This window comes from Nipponia nippon, unplaced genomic scaffold, assembly GCF_047370975.1.
Source record: "Nipponia nippon isolate SJK-2023a ecotype South Korea unplaced genomic scaffold, ASM4737097v1 scaffold_1, whole genome shotgun sequence".
Classification (NCBI taxonomy): Eukaryota; Metazoa; Chordata; class Aves; order Pelecaniformes; family Threskiornithidae; genus Nipponia; species Nipponia nippon.
In genome coordinates this window covers 94,036,276-94,058,212 of record NW_028262290.1, presented here as the reverse complement: position 1 = coordinate 94,058,212, position 21,937 = coordinate 94,036,276, and the positions used below count along the sequence as shown (strand labels likewise).

Genomic DNA, 21,937 nt, shown 5'->3' with positions numbered 1-21,937 from the left:
CAGCTTGAAAATTCACTTGGAAAGGCGGTGGGGTCCCCATTGCTGGAAATCTTTAAGGACTGGTTATACAAGTGTCTGTCAGGAATGCTATAAGTAGAGCTGATCCTGTTTTGGAGTAGGAGGATGAACTAGGTGGCAGTACTCTTCAACTCTTTAGCATAAAATAATGTAATGGTCTTTAAAATGCAGAAAGTTACTTGCATAGCAAAGATAGCTCCTTGTAGCTCCAACTGAATAGACATCATGTATTTGTTTATCCCATTGCATTAAAAGGAGATGAGGAAAAAAGCCCGGTTCGGGAAGCCACGGAGGTAGGAAATACAAACCATTGCTGCTATACCTGGCAAAAGATCTCTGTGTTACCAACACTAGATTCCCAGGAAATAAAGAAAAGGGAAAAACTTTTGAAGGGAAACAGCAGAGACCAACAGACTGAGAGGGGAAAGGAATCCCCTGACAACGACGTAACCTCTTTAGGCCAGCAACTCTTTCATTAGCCTTATAGGCCGATGTTAAAATACAGCAGATGGGAAAACAAAGTGCTGCTGAGTTACCTTTCACTGCCTAAAGCCAATAAAAAAACAAACAAAAAACTCAGAAAAGTCCACTCTGTAAGACAGCATCCCAAAGGGAGAATGTCACTCAGCTGCTTGTCCCCTTTGCTTCAGGGCTGAGAGATGCCTTAGGAAAGCTCTAAGGAACAGCCACAGAAGAAGCTGCATATCCTTGATAGGCTGAACTTCATCTTTCTCTTTTACGCTTTTCTGAGTTTGTATCAAGAGGTTAACCCTTTGCTTTTAGCTTTCCAAGTTCACATTCAACCCTAGGCAATCTTGAAATAAGGACAAAGTCTTTCTTCTAACAAAACAATGTTGCAAACAAGCCTGTTGGAAATCTACACCCCAAGGCAACCTGGGGAAGTCCAGGGACTAGGAGACATCTGAGACACCAGTCTTTGAATGAAGGCTGGTTGGCCCTGAGGAGGACAACAACTCTGGGGAATATGGCCTTTTGACATAGAAGCTGATTAACTTTATGTCCTGTTGCAGGTAGAGAGACTGAAGAATACAGAGGTAATGACATGTCCAAGGACATACTGAAGATCAGCGAATCTCATAATAGAAATACATAGAAATATAATAGAAATCTCATCTTATGGAGCCTCAATATAATGCTCTGAATAACCAGCCACGCTCCCCTTGTATTCATACATGTTATCCTGGCCTCCCCCCCCATTCTCACTCACTTGCTGTTCTGCATTCGCTTATTGTACCTCTTCTTTATCTATACAATAGCTGCAAGGAAGGAGCTGCCTTTCATTTTATCTGCCTACACTGCCTTTTGCAGCAGAGAATGAGAGGCCACAACTCTGCTACATGCAAAAAGAACCCCATGTACTTGTATAAGAATATGTGTATATAGGTGTATATATACATTCATGGCCATTGCTGCAAAGGCTAGTTTTTTTATCAACCTTTGCAAGTTTGCTTGGACTGATAAGACCACCAGTTTTGGGGAAATCTTGATGTTTACTAAATCTTTTTCAGGGATTAAATGTTGATCTCATAAAAGTTCCATTGCATAGGTGTTCTTTCGTTCTTACATGAAATATGAAGTTGCCAAGGAACAAATAAACTATTTATGACTTATGCCTGTACAGTAACGAGGAATGGCTTAATGGGGGCACGTACTACTTTGAAAGTACTGCAGTCTGTTGTTCCTGAACTGGAGACTCTCTTAAACAGGTTTAAGACGTATACTGTCTTTTCTCCTCAAAAAAAAAGATCAAATTCTTGACATGATTGTCTAAGTCACAGCAGAAAGATTCATACATGCCACAGGCTCCTGAACGACGGTCCCACATACCTGCCTTACTTGTAGGTAATTCAGTGTAGGTTGCATACAGCTGCACCCAGACAGCAACTATTAATCCAGATAGCTAACTGAAATGAACTCAAGTTATTCTTACATTACTGACTTTAGAGTTGTAGAAGAGGAGACTGGTATTTATTATACATCAGATGCAGCAATTTGGTGGCATGACCTTAAACACCACCTTCTTCATTTGAACTACAGTAAGAAACAAGGAAGGAGATGCTCCTTCTGAGACGACAGGTAGCTACACCTGAACAGTCACCTCGTCAAGTGTCACCGGGAGGTGACACCATTAAGATCAGTAGTTTGTTCTCTGCTTTGCCTAATTCTTGTCACACCTAGCCAGGATGGCTGGTGTTCTAAGATTGTGTTTTGAAACACACACAGTACCAAAGAATATGAAAATTATTAGGCACTCACTGCTGAGAGGGTTAAAATGCTACTCGTGCTCCCTTCTGAATCACCGGCAGCTGCCGTGTCTCTCCACTGCACTCACATGCACAAGCTCTTCTCCCCAGCCAGTGACACCATCTCTCTGCAGAGATGGCTGAACAAACACAGGTGCTGGGCGTGTGGATTCAGTGAGGGACTATACCTCCTTAACATGGAAGAGATGACAGAGGAAACACTGCAGCACCTAAAGAGGAAGAAGAGGGAGACTACAATATTCCTGTGACATTTTGCACCATAGTGTCTACCAAAAGGTGAAGCCACAGGGACACAGTTTGCACAACCCAATAAGATCAGATCACTGAGCAGCATGAAGCAGATAAAGGGAGAGAGACATCAGCAGATCTCACTCCTGAAACCCACACACTTTTCATCCACAGGATTTCATCAGTATCATGATACTTGATGCTATTGCGATTTTACTTTAGCATCCATATGAGGAAAGGTTAAAATGATCTCACCCTTCACTAGGATAAACCCATCACAGAAGATGAAGCGTCAGTCCAAAGCATGGGTTGCATGGGACTTGGACAGTTATAGGACAGTCGAAACATCTATAAGCACTTCTAAGCTGAATGAGAGCTTTCTAATATTGCTAGCACATTTGCACTGGCAGGGACAAGCTTACTCTCTTGTATCTCAACAGATCTCAGTTCTGATTCTGAATATCCCACAATATATCAGAGAAACTCCATAGGAAAGTAATGAAAGAATCTGGATCAGGCCCAGCATTCACGTACAAAGCCCATGCTTAGATCCATACCGTGCTGGATCAATCTTTGAGTCTTTTTTTCTTTTTTCCCCCCCCTTTTTTTTTTTTAAGGTTGAGCCTGTATCTATTTTCTTTTCCCCAAGTACTGGGTGAGTGTTTCAGTAGCACATGGGTGAGTCAATAAAACTGAGCTGCAGTGCTGTTTGCACAAATCCTTCCCCAATCCTGTCTCCAGGTGCTTCTACCTGCTTCTCAGATTTGCCTTACTGTACTAAACCAGCACATCTGCTTGAGTGGCTGCATGTGTGATGAACCACACTAGCAAGCTGATGTGGTTGAAAAATGACCAGGTAGAAAAAGAAAAAAAGACTTAGATTCCCAATCTGGTGCACTAAATGGCCACACCAGTCACTGTGCCAGCTCAGTACAGGGGTGAGAACAGCACAAACCAAGATTTATGCTGCCAGGAGAAACAGGGGCTAAGATCACAAGCTGGTAATTCACCGAATCTACATAAGCACTAAAGCACATCCTCCTTTTTTTTCCTTAAGTTCATGTAAAAATGTGTTATACATTATGTTCAAAATGAGACTCAGATATAAGGGGGAGGAAAAAAAAAAACGTCTGGCTGTCCCTAAATGCTGCTGAGTCCAATCTCCCAACCTATTCCCACTGAAGGCAATGGGATGACATCTCTTTCTGCCAAGTGAAGATTCAGCTGACATTTTACAAAACAAGAGGGACAGGTTCCTGGCTAGCAACGTTTTAAAAACTGATCAGCAGAAGCAGCCAGTCGGAGTCTCTTCTTAAAAATGATGATACACCAGTTTAGTTAGGAAATGAATTAATGTGTTCAGGACAGCATGAGAAGAGGTAAAGGAAAACAGCTATGACAGCTGAACTCTGCAACAGTGCAAACCCTTTTGCCACCAGTTAAGCCTGAGGTCAGTGGTCTGAGCAGACCTCATGTGTGTAGGGTCCTTCGTAGGGCCTCTGCTCTAGCACAAACTTGATTCTATGCAAGCGAAGTTCTCCCTTCTGGCAAACATAATACGGATCCCGGGAAGAGACACCTGTGCTTGTAAGCTCACTCTTTCAGTATTTCATCAAATATAGCATCAATGCTTAAGAAGTTACTGCCATTAAAGATGAATCTGTTCAAGATCATTGCCTTTAACTGCTCCCCTGTATTGCGGGACATCAGCCCAAGCTGAGCGTTTGGCTTTCAGATATTAAGAAGCAAGGCTGGACAGAAGTAGGGTGTGGGGATCAAGAGAAAGAAATACTAACAGTGAATCACTCCTTTGCTGGTAAAAGGCATGGTTGCCTTTAATGAACAGTTACATGGAGGATGTGAGATAATCTAAGTGGGACTGTTATGAAACTTAACTATGAGATACTTTGAATAACGATCTATAAAGCTGCTAACTGGATTCAGCAAGTTGTTGAGTCATTACCATAGAAGACTGGGTTGCTCTGAATGGCATATGAAATCCATATGGCTAGAGACGTTGAGTGGTTTGCTTTTGGTTAAAGAAGAAGATGGAAACGAGCATACATGTACATGGATTTTTCAAGAATAAAAAATTCATAATAAAAAAAATAATTAGCTGCAATTATGTACCATCCACACTAACATTATTTTGTCATTTATCTTTTAATTAAAGATGTCCTGTGATTGAGAATTAGCAGGCATGAAATTAGCACGGATTTTTAATGTTTTGGGAAAAAAATACAGTATGTTCTCTGCACTGATGTATCTGTTTTGACATCAACTCAAAGTAAAATGAGGACTGGGCAGAAGGATGCTGGGTACTACATATAAATCACTGATCTTTCACCTCTTAGAATATTTTCACATTCAAACTGAGATGTTAAATGAGCTGAGCGCTTAAGACAAAAAGGAGAAGAACTTACAACACCACCACTATGGATATAATTAATTCTGGAGTAACTACTCAAGCAAAGACGCAGGGTTGGGCTAGTCAGACAACTCTATTATCTTTCAGCTGAAGAAAGTGTGATTAGTGGTGGAAATGTCACATTTACACTTAAAAATTGTTTCAAAGACGACTTGTATCTTTTGGCACAACTCAGCCATTTTAAAAATATTGTAAGAGAGAGAGGCAGAGACAGCAAAGAGCACTCCTTTTTATGATTTCTCACCCTTGTATTAAGCCGCTGAGTTCAGCTTGAATATTCAGTATCTCAGCAGTCAGCACTTCCCAGGCAGCGGTGCTGAACTGCTCTCCACTGATCCTCAGGGATGCAGTGCTGGGGGTCTTAGAGACAAAGGCTCCCTGCACGGTGCCTGTGCAGCGCCTGCTGCCCCGCGTAGCATCAGCCCGCGGTGCAGCACAGAGTGGCAGGACAAGGAGCAAGGGGGAACTGCATCTTCTTCACTCCCTCTGCTGTGAAGTGGGGGAGAGGTGGTCTCTGCAGCTGCTCTATCGCATGTGGGAAGGGGACAAAGACAGTCAAACTGGATGGGGGAGGAACATTTACTAACAAATAAGCTTCTCTGGTGATTTTCCTCAAAGGTGACATTGACAGCATTGCATATAAAATGAGCGTCTCTTCTGAAGATGTCCTTGCAACACTCGCCACAAGAAGAATCAGAGCATTACTCCCAATTGCAGCATTTTCTTGAGCAGTGCAACATTCATGACCGTTACACGTGGTCACTCTACTGCCCTTATGGGTTTTGTGGCTGGGTTGGTTTTTTTTGTGTTTTTTTGTTTGTTTGTTTGTTTTTTGTTTGTTTGGGTTTTTTAATTTTTTTTTTTTAATGGCAGCTACTCTCAATCTTCTTTTTCTGGCTTTTCACTCTTTTTTTTTCCTTCTACTTTCTTTTTGGCTTGGCATTTGCTGGCACTGAGCTGTGAATCCTGTACATAGAGCCAACTGAAGTTACTTGGGAAATTCAAAGGAAAGGAGCTGCAAAGACTGCCTGAAAACTACTTTCTACTTTCAGCACAGAGGTACCAACTTCATGGTCACCCTCACTTGTAACCGCCTGGAAACACCACGCAAACCACAGAAGCGTAGGACACACTTGGAGAGGGTTCACAATTCCATCTCTCTGCTGTGTTTGTACTTGGCGCCTCTCTTTCAGGTTCATATCAATAGCACCTTCGATGTGCCTTTGTTTTACTTTCCAACCCTTTTAAGGACCCTTGATAAAGGGCACATTTTTTCCTCCATTATATATATCTCAAACAGAATACCACAAAAGACCAACTTGATCTAGATGAACTTGATCCATCCATACTGAAATTCTGATGGCAAATGATCATTAACAGTTAAATTTCGTGGATGGCATAAACCCCCGCCCTGCATCACTGGGCTACAGACATCCCAGTTGAAGCGTTGTGTGGCTTGCAAAGGTTACCACTAAAAGAATGAATGGACCAGCATGAAATTGTAGAGATTTGTTTTAATCAGGAAATGCACCAAACCTGTGCCTCGCTAAAAATTTACCCTCTCTAGTGTTATAAACATACCTATGCACACAGAGCAACCATGATGTTCACTAGCTTTGCCCTTTCTGTACTGGACAAGCATGCCTGCCTTCTCTCTGTTTTCTCCGATGAGCAGAAACTAGGCTTGTTTTTAAGAGGTTGAAGGCAGCACTGAAAGCAGGCTCAAGGAAGCAAAGCACTGACAGGAAGAACTAGCTGGTCTTTTGCTAGAAGCAAAGAAGAGTATCTCAAGAATTACGGACAATGCCAAAATGAAATTTAAGTGTACTCACATACTGTGATGCTTGAGCTACAGAGAATTACCCTTCATCAGCTGAACTGGTGAAAGCAACCATGTCCATGTTTCTATCCATACCAGACATACAGTAAAATACATTAGCTTAAACAGCTCCAGTAAAAAATATGTAAGAATGTGAAAACTTCCAGCCTATGCAGATGAGCAGAGAGGTGGCAATTCATTCAGCTACAAAAATGGGATCGATTCCAATTACAAGTTCATACCTTATTTATAGCAGCCTGGCCTGCCTAAACTAACATGTTCGTCTCTGACAAACATCAGGCATCTCTGACCATGGCAGGATATCAGAAAGGAAAGCAGGGCTGAGAATGACAGTGAGTGACAAGGACTTGCTGAATGTCATTCAATGAATCATTTAACCTCTTTGCATGTGAAGAGGAATGCAGGCACCTCACTTAGCCTTCCTAAGAAGCTCAATTCAGTAGAAGCTCCTGTCCAAATAAAGGGCTCTGAAATCCTTGAAGAATGAAATATAAGCATTTGACATACTTGGATTTCGTGTGCGGGACCATCTCTGTGAATACCTGTAGTCCTGCTGCAGGACTGCTCAACCATTACATGAGACAACGTGGCTTCTTAGAGGTAATCTGGCAGTGTGGAGTGGCAACACATGCTAAGACAAAACTCCTACTATGAACCTTGGAAAATAAGGAGGGTAAAACTTTGTGCATAAATGCTTTACAATATATTTATTGAGGTAATATCTTAACTGTTTAAATTTCGTCTTCATCAGATGTTTCAATACGGAAAAAAGCAGTCTATTATGAAACATCTGAGCAGACTAAACGGGCGGTTTATGAGACTTGAGAGCAATGACTACCAGTTGATCTCTCACCCTCAAGCTTAACAGGTAAAAAAGAGTCTGTTTCCTCTCATCCATCATGGTGAGGAAAGCAGTAGGTGCAAACACAAATATGATTAGTCTAAACTGCAATCTTTGATGTGGCAATGGCTGCAAAGGTTACCTGCAAAACTGAAAGGCAGTAACCAACTATTTTTGCATGAAAAGGACAGTCTCCAAAAGAAGGTAAAGGGCATCTGTGTGACGTCTCTGCTAGACATCCTCCAAAGCCACGGATTATTCTCTTCCCACAGCAAATACCACAGCCTCTGCCTCTGGAAAGAGCAGGCAGCAAGGTCTTCAACGGCAACAGCAGCTGAAGCAGCCCTTACCCTGCTCACTCCTGTTGGCAGCACCAGCCCTGCTTTGGGGCCACACAGCCGGTTGTACAGGCAAATGATACCCACGTGGCTGAAGGACAACCCTCCCTCCCTGCTTTTTTTTTGGAGGACAGGTTTTCAGCTAGATCAGTCCCCTGATTTAGTTCACTGATTTGGATGCCATAACACAGGGGATGGCACAAGTGCAGGAGTGAAGACCAGGAACGGTTAATCAAAATACAAGTTTTTGCAACAGCCTAAGATCACAGTTCCAGGACCAAACCCAAAGAACCTGTCAGCTCAGCTCCTACCTGCTTTGGGCTCTCATAAGCAATTGCCAATGCAAGATATGATATCTTCAGTGGGTACCACCTAGGACCAATGCTTGAAAGTCTTAACCTGGCCTTTCTTAAGTTTGACTGAAAACATCCTTCATATCCCTCTGACTTCAGTGTGAGTTATTGCAATGTAAATGATACTGCTTGCTTGTAACCCATATGAGAATCGAGAGAACACTGAAGTGGGTTCACCTTGCAATACATTCATTTTGTAAGCAAATTTTTTTCTGTTCCTCATAGTAGCAGAGATTCATGGGAGAGCAAGCAGAGGCTTGTGGGATTTGGGATGTTTGTCTAGCTGGAGGCAGAAGAGAATCTGAGTAATTTGTGTTTCCTTTCAGAAATGCGACAGCTATCAAACAATCACAAGTAGAGCCACGATTAAACAACTGATCGCAGGTGAGCGGGGGGATGCCCACACACAGTAAACCTGCCTTGCTTCCTGGGAAAGTCTGCAGCCCGTGCCGGGTTCTGTACTGCTGTGTTAGACTGCTCCCTGTCCTCAAACTAGCTCATGCACAGGCTTTCTAAAAGCAAGGCAAGCCTTTTATTTGTAACTTCCATTTGCATTTACATTTTTAAAGAGACAACTGTGATTTTCCAAATAACTAATTAAAAGAGCACAAAGAACCCATATAAATATTGAAATTGAATTTGGGGAAAACAACTACGTATCTTGGTTTAACTTTCATACTGGTAGATCTTTATACTGAAAAGCAAAGTCAGTGTAATTGGGAAGATGGAAATACAGTTCCAACTGGTGTGTGTAATTTAGTACATATATTCTATAATACAACTATATCTTGTTATATTTAGCAGAACAGCTCTCAAGTAGCGTTCAGAAAGAAAAAAAAACCAACTACTTCCAATACTTTTGTGTTAGCTGAAAATTGCCAATAATTTTTGTTGCAAAAACATTTTCCTTGCACTTTCAACGTTCCTCTGAGACAAGAACAAAAATACTTTAACTGTGAAAATGATCCATTTTACAGGCGTCAAACTATTTTTAAACCCTACTCTTCAGTCTGCTCCTCTATGCCTAGATCATCAGTAATTTATTTGTGAAATTCCCTGAGGAAGGGAATTTGGAAAGGAAAGGTAGGTGGGAAGCTAAAAAAGCCCTACACGCGCACACACACACACACATATATATATATTCCCTAGAGAGGAAGTTACTAGGTGCCAAATTCTCACACCTGACACAAAACAAATATGACCTCACTATTAGCATGGTTCTGTTGAAGATGCCCGGTGCTACCATGAGAAGCAGAACCAAAATCTAATGCTGAACATTCAGAATATGGAGGGAGCAGTAGACCTAGCAGTGTCGGATCTATCTATCCCATGACGTAAATCACTGTCAGGTCACAAGAAAATCAGACAAGGTGTAACTAGGAGGGCACATTCACTGACTCCACTTGAGAGGAAAAGGAGTAACACCACAAAATTTGAAGGTGGAAGTAGGTAAACTGATAAGGGAGATGTGGGATGGCATGAAAGAGATTGCCTGAAGTAGTCCCTGAAGCTGGTAACCAATATGCGCTTAAGTCTTAATTTGGGAGCAAATCCAAGAGGTATATGCTTGGAGTCCTGGACTGGGGTCCTCCCCTATCCAACAGAGCAACATCAGGTGATATTGCAAACTTTCCTTTGCTGTTAGTGGAGGAATGACGTGACAGATTTCAAAAGCTGCAAGCCCACCAGGCTTCGCTCCTTCCGTGAACCTCTCTTTCTTTCTGGTGTTCTGAGAGAGCGGGCAGCCTTACAGCTTTCCTCCTGCTCCTTTACAGTGGGGCAGTGCTGCAGGCAGTATCCTTTGTGATGAAGAATTAAACATGTACTCCTTCAAAAGGCACAAAACTACTACAGGATCAATAGCTTAAAGACAACTAATGAATCTTCTTTAATTTTTTTTTTTAGTGGGAGACTTCTGCAGCTATGACACTATATACAGATGCAAAACAAGTAAACTGCACTTCTGAACACCTGAAAGACTCCAGGTACACCTATTGTATGCCAAATGTGGGTGTTGCAGGACTTGTTAAGAATTCCTGCCTGCATAAGGTGTTTCCCAAAACCCAGAAGGAAAATATTCTTTTAGTGCAATACAAGTCCAAGCTCACATTTACAGCAGGAATTGTTGATCCCAATTCAATGAAGCAGCAGATTTTCATTACGTGGAGTACAGAAGAAGGAAATACTTCTCAGATATGTCTTTGGAAAAATCGCTTACAGGAACATGTCTCTGTGCACATAGAGGAAGGACCTATTTTTGGGAAAAGGGTGTCCCCTGAAGGTTTCATACATCTGTTTTGATGAACTGCCCTGGAGATTTTCTGTATTGGTTTTCCAGAAGAGGAGGTTGTATAAAGCACTGCAAAGCTTGCCTTTCTGCAAAGGCTGCTACCTCTACTGGAAAGAGACACGCACTGAATGCACATTTTAATGTTACACAAGACACAGGTTAGACTACGGCACCAAGAAAGGCAGGGAGACAGACGTTTCAAAGCCCATGCTATCTTTTACAAAGGCAAAAACCAAACCAAAAAATTGAAGAGCCACCCCTGCTGAGTTCTCCTGCAACGTGAATTGCGGCTCTTCTGTCGGTGCCTAACAGAACAAGGTATGAAACCCAAAATCAAAGCAAACAGACCTGTTGAGAAAAGCCAGGGAGAAGAAAAGTGCTCGCGTGGCGACTTAGCTAGCTCTCCGACTCCAAAAAGAAACTTAAACCATCTTCCTTCCACCTGTGAAACTGGCAAAATCCCAGTCCAGGGTTGAAGGTCTGGCCTTTGGGGAATGCCAAGCCCAAGCTTTGCACCCACACAGTGTCTAGAGGAGCCTTGTCTCAAAACATGAGTAAAAGCAACTTCCAGTCATGCCCTCTTCACATGAAATTCACTCAGGCAAATAGTCACCACCCTCCCATGCACCACAGGCAGTGAGTTACAGTGCTGGCAGTAAGCGCCATTTCACATTTTTCTGCGTTCCTCCTGCAACTAGCTCTCTAACAGGCTGCTGTTTTACAATGCTCTCTTTGTGAAGATCGTATCTTTTTCTTTTAGAAGATCACCAGAAAGACTTTTCCACAGTTTGCTGTGGAGACAGAGGACAGAGGGGAAATGGAGAGTTAATGTGAGAATATCACCTGCTGTTTGGATGGGCTTAGTGCACATCAGGATATAAAGTTTAGGCACGAACTTGTGGTGGTTGCTTCCAGCACTCCAGCTCATCCACTTAAGCTTGTAGACATAAGAACATATTTACATGGACGTTCAACACCTGCACGCTTTTCTCTCTGCCTGCCATCTATCCCAAAGCTGTTTTGTTGGCTCTGACAACATAACCTTCCTACTTAGGCATGCAAGGAAGCAAACAGGTTACAAAATTGACTTTCACTGCTGGTTTGGATTCTTCTGCTAATACATACGGTTTTTAATTCCATGCCCTTTAGGTCTATAATAAATATCACCCTTGATAAGTCGGAGCAAGAATTAAGCTAATATTGAAAGAATCTGTCGGACTACTTATTTATTGTTTTAATTTTATGACTGTCTTGATGTAAATCCTATCAGACATTGGCTAGGTCTAAACAGAAATCACTAAATCACCCAATGTACTAATTCAATGGAAAAGCAGAAAAAGTAGTATATTAAGTATGTTACAAATGAAGTTGTTAAATCATTCATTGCTCACTGGTTTTGAAATGTTTTTTGTTGAGTAAGGAATAAAGCAAAAATCCTATCCAATAATGCAATATATATTTTTCAGGAGAATTACTATGTCATATGTTGGACTTAGTACCTTCTGCACAATGGAAGCATTCATTTATTAGCACTTAGATAAAGCTTATCTAACATTTTCCATGCTGCAATGTCTTTGTTAAACACTTTGCTGAAGAAACAGAATTGTATTCGTATTCAGGAAGAATTTACTTTGTGCGAGTATGGAATTTACTTTCATTGTGGACACTCTGCATAAGAATGTGATTTGCAACTTGCAATCGTCTTTATCTCCCTCTAGGTTCACTAAGAGCTGAATGCATGTATCAGCTCACACGATCAGACCTAGAGCTGGACTTGGAAAATTGTTTTCATTTTGTTATGATTTAATGCAGCAAGCCCCCAATATTTTAATTTGTAAAACAAAAATACCACTCACCTAGGGGAAAATTTTCTTTGCAAAGATGAAATTGTGCGAATTCAAGTGGATTTATTGAATTCAATTACAGATGATATTTCTGATTAGCCAGTTCACCATCCTATGAACCCAACAAGGAGCAAAGAGCTAAGGAAGGAAAATAGATAAGGCTGCAGGTTGCATTTTAAATGCTCATCTGCTATAGCTATTGATATTAAGAATGTCCATTTGATGAGGTCAGCATTTATGAAAACTCTGTAGTCATATTTATATGCTAGTCAAAGCTGAACTGCATTGGTAACATTTAATCTCTGAGGGAAGTGTCTTTTCTCTTGAACACTTTCATGACACTGAAAAACACCATGTTAATACATAGAAAGAAGGAACGAAAGAAGGAAGGAAAGAAGGAAAGAAAGAAGGACCCTTCAAAATGCCTGAGCTTTTTTCAGAAGTCTCTTTTCGCTACCTAACACAGAAACAGTGGCCAATCCCTGTTCCAGCCGGACCAAGGGGAACCCCCCAACAGGAGACTCAACTTTCATCTTTAAAGAAGAAAAAAAAGAAAAAGAGGAAAAAGGCACCTAGAAACTTTATCTTTGTACTCAAAAGAGGAAAGCTATACTGTGATCTATTAATACCTCTGTCCTCCTGGAGAGAGGATAAAAAGTTATTGAAGATGTTTTAAAACTTCTCTTTCACTGTTGCACTGGGGATCACGTGCTCCAGCTTCGCTGGCAGTCCCTTCAGGGAAAAAAGGAAAGTTCATCCTATCATGTCCTTGATGGCATGCTGTTCTCAGAAGGAAAGGACAACACAGGATTCCAGTCTAAAAATACAGACCTAGATTTTCTGCTTTCCAGATAATACCAGGACACACGCTTTCAAAAATGGACTTAATCGTGGGAGAACCCTTTCACTGGGAAGCACCCAGCAGCGAAGATACTTTTTAAGACTCCAGGACCGAACATGACAGGGGTTAAGAGGCACAGGTAATCTCTGCTGTACAGAGGCCAGCAATGGCATGAGCAACAGCGTTACTTAGTGCAGCTGTCCCTATCGGCCTCCCTAACCCCACAGCAATGTCAGAGGAGCAGAGGTAACACTGAAGAGGAGACAGCTGCAGCAGTGAGGCTGGGAACTCCCAATTTAAAACACTCTCGAGGTTGCTCTAGTTTATGCTAGCTCCCTTCCTCAGCCTGAACAACCCCAGCTGCTCATGCACCGTGTGCTCGAGACCCCTGACCATCTTGGTGGCCCTTTGTGGGACTTGGTTTGTCAACGTCTGTCTTGTACTGTCAAAAATCAAAGTATTTGGTTGAGCCTGCCTTCCTGTGAAAAGGTATTTTAGGTTGGAAAAAAACCCCAGATTCTGCTTTTCATTTCCATGCAGCAGATGCTTCTGTATTTGAAAACCCTATTTGGCCTTTATGAGGGATTCCATTCTTTCCTGCTGCAGTGGGGTGCCTTTAGGTTCTGACTAAATTCAGAATAACACGTGAGCTGTGGTTGTGTTTCCTTCAATTTGTATCCTTGCGCTGTCCACTATTTTCACATCACATTAATCTTTGGTTCCGTATCACCTTAACTATGCAACAAAATGCCAGCACTGTAATTTGCTACTTCTGTAACTGCTATTCATCCAACAGCTTTTAATTCAGTATAAACATAGCTTCTTCCTGAACAAGCTCAACCTAGCTAGTGTTTCTGGTAATTTTATTGACTACTGCAAAGTTACGCAAAGATAAATCTAGCTCTCTGAGTTAAATTTCAAATAAGAATTATGTGCTGCTTTGATCTGGAGGTAGTCATCTGCAAGTGAGTTACAAATTAGTGTTTTGCTAACCCACAGAAAAAAAAAAACCTCAAATAGCAAGAGGTGAAATATGGGAACTGAGACTTAAACAACTTACAGTAACAGAAGGATTAGGGCTGTACGATGGATCAAGAGCCCTCTGGTCCTTTCAAGCATCCAGTACCAGTGAACTGAGAAAGCAGTCCCATGCCCAATAAAGAACATTTCTCTGATAACAAGCTAATGGAGGAAGATTTTTCTCATCCATTAATGACCAGGCTTATATACCAAAGCAGAAAGATTTCATTCATACGTTAGTCTAATCTTATTACAAACCCACTGGAGCTCTTTTGCTCAAGAGATTCTTGTGCCAGTGATTATTCATGCACTTTTGTCATAAAAGATTTCCTTTTAACTGTTTTGAATGTGGTGCCTTCTAACTGCATTGGATGTTCTTGTTATATCTGCAAATCAGTAAGTACGAGCATGCAGCCAGCCTTCTCTGCACTATTCATTATTTTTACATTCCGCTATCATGTCACCTGTCATCTATTTCCTCCCCAACCTAAGCAGTTCTAATACATTTCATTCATCCTCATGTCTTGTGCATTTTCACATCTTGGACAACTTCTGCTGCCTGGATGTTTTTTTCGTGATGTTTGTCAAGGTGCAAGGACCAGCTATGAACACACCTTCTCATAAGGGGGACAGGCCCACAATTTATATAATAGCATCATAATATTTACAGCCACATGCAACCATGTTTCACTTCATTTCCTTTAATGAGAAGAAGGAACAATCAAATGGATAGGAAATTAAACCAAAGTGCAGGATATATGACTTCATCTTCAGCTGAGAAATAGTTCTCCTTAAGGACTGCCAGTAAGTTGAAAAGACTAATCCCTCCTACATCAGCAGAACTACCTACACATACAAGCACTTACAGTGTTATGTAGCATCCTTCTTTATGTCAAAGTCATAAATTACAGCAATCCTACTCCCAAGGCCATCAACAATTTGTTCCTAAAGTTACTCTGTATATTTAAAATTCATCAACATCTGCAAGAACTACAAATTACTCCTTTCTGATAGGCATTTATTCCTCTTTAGCAATGTTCCCCAATAGATTTTATTGTTGTCATTGCTCTTCTTCCCCGCAATGAGTTTAGCTCATTCTAAAATAAGGCTTAAGGGCTTGTAGGTTTCACAGGAGCTGAATTTCACAAGGGATTATATATTTTCGTTATCGGCACAGTCACTTTATTCGGTCTGAGATACCTTCAAAAATCCTGGCAACTTGCTGCAATTTACAGGCTCATATTGCTCCAACCTCCTTCCTTCTCAAACACTTTTAAGCTTTATTACCCCTCCCAGAGCTACTGTTTGCAGGTATCTTTCTGATAGATGGCACATCTGCACTAGAGACAGCAGAGCAGTGCAGAGGTGTCTGAGCTAGCATTATTAGACCTAGGTTTGAAGCAGAAGCTATCCAGCTGCAACAGCACGGTGCCTGGCGCAGGACAATTTACCCTACCTCTTCGTAGGCAGATCAGCCTCCACTTACCACGGTCTTTGGTGGCTAGGCTATTTCCAGAACAAGGCGACTCATTTAAACCTGGATGAGGCACCCGAGGGACTCTGAAGCTGATTGAGTCGGATCTCGCACGAGCAAATCAGCTGTTCTGAAATAGCCAAGGCACCCTTAATGTCTCCCTGCTTTGATGGCTTACGAAATTTCAGTGGCTTTTTGTATTTTCATCACTCTTACTAACACTGCATGTACGTATTCAGACACTCATTCTTCAAAGCCTCTGTCATGCTCTCCCTGCTGTCAGCAGACATCAGAGGTGAAATGTCAATCTTGTTGAAGTCGATGGCGAACTGCTGCTGACTTCTCTGGGGCCCATATTTCATCCCATAAGGTCAGAAAATTGTTCAGACTCGTGATGGTACCGGTTCTAACAGCTCTCCCCCCAGAGACTAATGGGGGATATGAAGACACGGGTATGAAGCGGGTTTGAAAAGCAAAGCATCCAAGACACCGTCCAGCATCCTCAGAGCCGGTAACCAGCAAGAGAGTCATGGGGAGGGCTGGCGCTCATTAATTCAGAGGCTATGATTTCCATTGGCCCTGCAGAAATTTCACCCAGGAAATTTTTATTGCTATTTGTAGTAGCCAACATAGCTCAGCTTCTTCTGTAAGAGCAAGACAGACAGTACTTTTGAAGACAGCACATGTTGCCTCTTCTTAAGTGCCCTTTTCACGTAAGTTTAAAAAATGGACCAAGCTGGCAGCTTCAGGTCAAACTCTGCAGTTCCTTCAAAATCCAGGAAGACTAAAGCATGCCACACACACAGCTACTGTAATTCCCCAGGCTGGCACTTAGCCCTATCAGTCAAAGCTACTCTCGCAGCATAGAAGTAGATTTCTTTCCCCTCCATTGCTCTCTAATGTTATTGAAATAAAAATAGATGGAACTGTGATTTTTCATATCTGATGTTGAATCCTTGTCTAAGCACTAAACTTTGGCTTCTTTCAGAAGATGTGTCTTCCATAAAAATACACTGTATCTGTGCTGGAGCTTTCTTCATAATTCAAGCACAAGTTAGCAGCTGTTACAGCCCGCTACACACACACTGACCTACTTCACGTCACTTACCACAATGAAATGTTCATTCACACCCTGTATTTGCTTTATGAAATAGCCTCAAATTCTTTTGCCAACAGCAACAATCGTTTTGCACAAGCCAGTCTTTCTTCCACAGTCATACATTTTAGCTTAAGAAAGTACCCACACTTTGAAACCTGTCTCCCCACACAGGGGAGACACTAGGGGACATGAGCAGCTGCAATGCTCAAAAACCTCTCTGATCCTTCTAGCATTACCTGTTCTGCAAGGCATCCAAGTTTCATTATGTACAACATAGAACATGACAGGTTTGTTGGGAAAAAATATATATAATGGGGAATGATTCCGGACTTAGTGAAAATGGGTCCATTTTCAGAAGGCCCTTTAAGAGCTTAGGAACATCAGGTCTGCTTTCAAGGAGCCTGAGGTCCAGAGGCACAGGAACATGCAAGTGCCTACATCCAGCTCACTTCAGAAGCATGAATACCATCGCTGACCTAAGCTGACCGTAAAGTCACTTTGGAAAACTTTACTCAAATCTCAGATGTAATTATTCCTTCACAACATCATTTGCTTCCAAGCAGGTCAAGTACACAATTCAGCAACCTATACCGAAGTTGTTCAAAACCAGTACATCAAATAGAAAAATCATTTAGCTTAGATGCTATTACTAATGCAACAGCTTGATGAATTCTGCAGTGAAAAAAAAAAAAGTTTTGGCAACTTTTTCATAAATTTAAATAACTTTTTGAGAAAATGTGGTGTTTATGATCATATGGGAATAATAAAAATAAATACATAAATAAAGCTTTGGCTTATAAATAAATTAAATTTAAATCAACAAATAATATTTAGGGATCATAAATAAATAAATAAACCCCTAATGTTTAGGTTTCAGTTGAAATTTGCTCTAAGCTGTTTTGGGTTTCCTTTTTTGCACAAGACCCAGGAGATGTGGACCCATGTGAATGGGAACAAGCTTTACATGACTCCCCATGATCCAAAACCACCATGTTTTATTCAGTGTAATAAATACTGGCAATATTAATGTTTTGCCTGGTAGACACATTTACAACACTACAAGGATTTTATGAAATCATATCACTTTTGCCTAACCGCTGATGCTTAACGTTCTGTCTCAAAAATGCATTACCTTGTATTCCTTGAGTTTCCCTCATAGCCAATGATTTTTCCTCTTCATTGTTGCCGGTTCAATCTGTGAATTTAATTTGTACTGGCTACTATACTGACACACTTCATTTTAATTTTACAGGTACGTGTAAAGAGTTATTGGTTGGAGGCAGTTTGTCATATAAGCGTATGAAAGCATTCCGTGAAATGCTACAGGTGTTCAGGAGAGAAACACAGCCAGATACAGTGGCTTTTCCTCTGTATGACCCGAGGGATCACAATTCAGCCAGCATCTACTACAAGGACATTTTGCAAGATCATGTTGAAAGTTGACAGACCGATATTCTGACACAGCACCTCCCATGGTAAGATAAAGCAGCGCCTGTGTATGTTGTAGAAAACCAAACCGCTCTTGCCTTGTACGTGCTTCATTTAGTTTATTAATTTTAACATCTGCTGTCTGTCCGTTCTCCTTTTTCTCAGGGATGCATCAACCTAGTCTGCCTTGGTCTTTGTGAGGCCCAAACCATCACCTTCTCTTAATTAGGTTTCTGCTTCTCATACTGTAGATTTCTTTACACCTCAGTTTCTACTTGAACTGGCTGCTTACAGCTGCACAGTTGATTTCTGCATCAGGAGGCTGCCATGGCAGACACTTGTACAGGTGGTAACATTCTGGCTTGCCAAATAAAATCTCACCCTAAGTTACTTCAAGTGCACCTCTTTGGCTCAACTTCTTGTTCATTTGCTCATTGACAGGAGCATTTTAATTAAGATGCGAGGAGAAAAGAGCAAGGCCAAAGCCGCGTGCATTGAAAACACTAACTGCAGTTTCCAGGCTGGGAAATCTGGCACTTCCAAGGTTTCTGACACCATATGCTGTAAATGCTAAAGAAACAAAGATCGTTAATTATATCGTGTCCCTGGTAGCCAGGCCCTTAATACTCCATGGGTCTGCAATGTTCCAGCCTCATATTTTTCTATCACCTACAGGACTGCGTAAAGTCTAGTCCGTTTCCCTTGTCTTTTTATTACCTAAAGCTAGAGATACCCCATCTTTCCTCCTGTCTACACCTTTTTGCCCATGTGCCCTCCGTCCATTTTGACATTTGCACAATTTATCTCACAATGAAGACCTGCTCTTGAACACCATCTGTAGATGTTATCACAACCCCATTTACCTCCACGGCCTGGACAAGAGAACCAAACTCTCCCTCTGTGGAGTTCCTGATGGAGGGAGGGATCCTCATTCAACTGAACTGCCATCCTAAGACCCATCAAAGACTTCCCCACGTGCAAGCAAACACTCAGTAAAAGCTGCGCAGAATGAATACGTGACGGCGGATGGCGTGATATCAAGTCTTTGTCCACATGGGGTTGGTATACAGAGTCTGAGCCTGGCGTGTTCCCACAGGAACACAGGGAGAACATTCAACTCCCTGAGAATGAATAGCTCAACAAATGAGTTATTAAGAATTTAACTACACAAGTCCCAAGAGAAAACCATTGAAGCCTATTAAAAATGAAATTTAAATTGCTCCTTTATACGGAAAAGACACTAAGTGCCAATGTTGAAGGACCTCCCTGGATTAGGAGAACATGTTTATGGGCCGCTGGGAAGTTTCTATTCCAGGAAGCCTGAGACAGCACTACCGAAAGAAGAATCCACTCCGCCTTCAGGGGAAAGTGCCAGACTTGGAGCAACGCCCCCTGAAGTAATCCACCAATATCAGCCAAGTTCTTCTGGGTTTAAACTGATCTTACTAACATCAAAATCTGCCCCATAATAAGCCACAGCTTAAGCAGCTCAGGAGCCAGATCAACTTCTCTGATTCTGGAAGCAGTGCTTGCTGGCCAAGCCAATCCACTTGGGGTTACTGCTGTGTGTCAGCCTTGGGAGATGCCAGACATTTTGGGGCTGAAAAAGTTGATGATGCCAAGTGCGTGGTGTGCTGTCTGGTCCCTGGCACACTGCTTGGTATGTAGGCATCTGCAGAGGTACACAAAAACCTAGCCCACGCCTTCAAAGACTGCTTTTCTGTAGAAATAGAATGAAAACACCTACACTATACATGGCGCTTCTCTCCAGCTGATGTTTTCTGGGAGAATACATCATTCACATACAAGCACTGCACTTACTTTTCCAACCTCTACTTTTTCTTTCACCTCAAAATAGTTCTGCCTGAAAATGGTCTGATTACAGGAAACGCTGAATTACTTTCTGCCGCTACACTGAAGACCAAGGCAAGTGCTTTCCGTGGAGTGGACTTCGTGCCCTCTGTGTCACTGTCAATGCCTTTCTCTCTTGAACAACCCACCTCTGGGACTCAAGGATCATCTTGGGGTTTGCTTTGCCTTTGGAGTGGCTCAGGCTGTGATGGACTTTGGTATCTTACAACAGCTTCCTGAACAAGACACCTAGGTCCCCTCACAAAGTTCTTTCTCTGTCCATTTTAAGGAATGCAAATGGAAGAGCGCAGTGTCCTGTACTGTATTTTTCAGGAACAATGTGCAGACATTTCCAGCAAGTGCTCTTAATGGAGGCTTCTTTGCCAAGTATTGCCTCCTGCCCTAGTTGTGGTTTTGAGAAAGCACATTTGTTCGCCATGGGGAACAGCAGATCAGAACTTTCAGTCCTGTACACTTAATCACTGTATCCCCTGGTAGATTAACTAGAAGGGCTTCTTTTTTTCCCCATAGGGTCTACACATGTAAACACTTAATACTCAGTAGTCAGGATGGTAAGATACAGTGAAATTCAAATCAAAATCATTGGAAGTGATAGCACTAGACCCAGCAAGTTAAAATCAAAGGCCAAAGAGATTTAAGTGCGGCAGAATCACTTCTAAAAACCACAGGAAGAGCAAGATGGAGCAAGGGACAGAGGGGTTAAAATTGTGAGATGATCAGAATATAGGAAGCAGAAAAAAGTGAAGCTCCCAGCCAGATTCCAGAGCAGACTTTAAAATGGCCTGTGCTGCTGAACAAAAGATAGGCCATTTATTTATTTACCCAACTCATATTGATTTGGAAAACTAGCAAGAGTATTGCAAAATAAAAACAGCATTAGAAAAGCCTACATTTTGATTAGCTTGTGCTGCCATAATTTGCAGAAGGGCATTGACATTATGTGTGATGGAACTCAATAAACAAAATTAATATAACATGGCTACCACTCAACATTTCCATAACGTTTTATGCCTTCACACTGCTTTGCAATATAAACTTAATAAATTAATCTCCATAAGGTAGGCAAATCTGATTAGCCCTGTTTTACAGATGAGTTAACTGAGGCTTGGCAGAAGTGATGTCACCCAAAGTAGCACAGAGTGTTGAGGGGAAAGAGTAGCAATTAGTAGAGCAGTTTGGGGCCACAGAGACCTTGCCATTCCTTCTGGCCAATTATTGTGCAGGACTCCCTCATTCCTACTGCAGTGTAAAATGTACAGATCTGCCCATCTGTCTGTTAGCATTTCCATGTTCCCTCAAAGCATTATTAATAAAGAAACACACACACACACAATCTGACTGAGGGACCTGGTTTCTGCTGAACAAACCCACACCAGACCCTGCAACCCTCTAGCTTAGTCTGCCAAGTTAACCTGGACAGAGGAAGAGGTCTCCTGACCTGCTCCAGCCAGTAGAAATCTAGGCAGTCCCAAAGACACGTCAAAGCGAATAATCCCCAGATGAGAAGAGAAACGGTACCAGCAGCAACCCATCTCCTGCAGGCGCAGAGAAGTGCAAAAGGAGCTGACTTTCACACAACAGGGCTCTTTGCCACACACATCTGGGGCACCCACCTGAAGCAAGCTGGTGATGCACTCACGAGGACAAGATGTCGGGGTGCTGCATCCATGCGGTATGAACCCACAGCTCTGGAGGGCCCAGGACCTCCTCCCCACCTGAGAGCTCCCCTGGACTTTGG

At 42.0% G+C, this 21,937-nt stretch overlaps 1 protein-coding gene across 9 annotated transcripts in view; it reads right to left on the bottom strand.

Moving 5' to 3' along the window:
* The window catches only part of FARS2 (phenylalanyl-tRNA synthetase 2, mitochondrial), a 251,015-nt gene that overhangs the window by 12,187 nt on the left and 216,891 nt on the right, over window positions 1-21,937 (bottom strand). For 6 of the 9 annotated variants that reach the window (XR_015705903.1, XR_015705897.1, XR_015705905.1 and 3 more), the window contains one exon: window positions 2,296-2,512. The exons of the other annotated variants lie outside the window; for them this stretch is intronic. The gene's annotated coding sequence lies outside the window, so the exon portion shown is untranslated. The remainder of the gene's footprint in view (window positions 1-2,295; window positions 2,513-21,937) is intronic. 9 annotated transcript variants of the gene reach the window in all.